The sequence below is a fragment of the Nicotiana tomentosiformis genome, chromosome 7 (genome assembly GCF_000390325.3).
Source record: "Nicotiana tomentosiformis chromosome 7, ASM39032v3, whole genome shotgun sequence".
Taxonomy (NCBI): domain Eukaryota; kingdom Viridiplantae; phylum Streptophyta; class Magnoliopsida; order Solanales; family Solanaceae; genus Nicotiana; species Nicotiana tomentosiformis.
In genome coordinates this window covers 33131683-33133640 of record NC_090818.1, presented here as the reverse complement: position 1 = coordinate 33133640, position 1958 = coordinate 33131683, and positions in this window count along the sequence as shown.

Here is a 1958-nt window from a genome sequence, read left to right as displayed (position 1 = left end):
TCTAAATTTGCAGGTTTCATTCTGTTCTTGGATATATGAAGTGAAACATCTATTTGCTGGGGGTAATGCATGACTAGCTTATTGATTAAACATGTATCTTGTTCCTTTAATAAAAAGTAAAATTACGGTTTGGCCCTATAGAAAGTGGTCAAATATTTTAAAGCTGCCGGTCAATTGCCGAATATTAATGTAAGGGGGAAGATGACTAATGTTGAAAGTTAGGGAGGGAGGTTGATTTTTAAGGCAAACTTTCGGGAGGAAAAATGATTTTCACCCTTTAACTATTCGATATCTCTGAATCCATTTATTCTGATATAGCTACTTTTCTTGCCTAGTTTGATTGATCCAATTGAAAGTCATGTTGTCTCATTAATTAGTACATGAACTTTTATGAAATAAGTTTAACAACTTTTATTATGGTTTAGTTTTAGGCTATCAATTACGTCGAGCCGTCCCTGATATATGCCCAACTTTAAAATCTTCCCCAAAATTTGAGCCGCCTAATACAAGTTTAGCCATTTGAATGTGGCATATTGATAAATCTAAAACATATTAGAATATATCCTTGAGGAGTAAAAACGTGTAGTCATCTCTTCCGTTAGCTTATTTAAGGCTATTAAAGTATGACTTGCAGCTTGACTGGGCAAGTACACAAGCAGCCATGTTTAGTGCTGCTAATTAAAGATTAGTCTTTACTTATTTTGTATTGAAAATTAAATTTAAAATATTTATTTTTAAAAAAATTAAACTAAAAAATTAAAATTCAGAACACTTTGGTTACTTTCCTAAATATCAAATGACTACCTCGTGTCATTTATACAGCTGGACTAGGCTAGAAACAAGTTATGGACTACATATAACTGAATTTTATAGGTCTCAAGACCATGTCTTGTTAAATAATGAATATTTTGAAATTTTAACTTTCTAACATGTTTCTCAGACGTGTCGGCCAAGTCATCTTTCATAGTTAGAAGACCTTTTGTTTATTTGACATCCATCAACTCATACTCTTTAACTTTTTCTTTTCAAATATGGACAGAAATTTACAGTACCAAAAAGAGTAAGTAGCGTTTTGTTTGGACCAAATTAATCAGGTGTCACGCGGGAGCTTTTTTTAGAAAATTCAGACCAAGGAGAGAATTGTTAGGTGTTTGTCCTGATTTTCTACCATATTTGATTTTTCTATCTCTTGAAGAAAAGGACAACATATTTACTATAATTGTGTTTTCCTTTTTGTAGAAGAAAATTATAATTCTTTCATGTTTGGCTAGTCCTTTTTTTTTTGTAGGAAAAGGTTTGGACTTCTATAAATTGAGGATCATTCCTTCTCATTCAGTAGCATCCACAATGTAGTCATATGGGGTTTGAGAGTCGTGTGTAGGGGGAGAACTTTACAGGGCAAGTGATAGTGTGTCACTTGTGTTTGCCTCTTCGTGAGGTTGGTCTCTCGATATTTTGCACTCTCTTTTATTATAGTGGATTGCTCATCTCCGCCCGTAGACGTAGGTCAATTGACTGAACCACGTTAAATATTTGTGTCTATTTTGATAGATTTCTCTTTTGTTGTTGGATTTATCGTCGTTCAAGGTTTGCTTTACTAGCTCCCGCGTGACACCTGATTATTTTCGATCCTAACAAGTGGTATTAGAGCCTTGGTTATTTATCCGAGTTTTTACGAAATGGATATTCAGAATAAAGTAAGATAACCATACATCTGCGCCTAGGTACAAGGCGAGGTTAATTTTTAAAGGTTTTGGCAGAAGAAGGGAGTTGACTTTGATAAAATTTTCTCCCATGTTGTGAAGATGTCTTCTATTCGCATGGTTCTAGGCATAGTTGCGAGTCTCGATTTAGAGGTTGAGCAAATGGATGTAAATACTGCTTTCCTTCATGGTGATTTAGATGAGAAAATTTATATGGAGCAACCTGAGAATTTTGTAACTAAGGGAAAAGAAAAT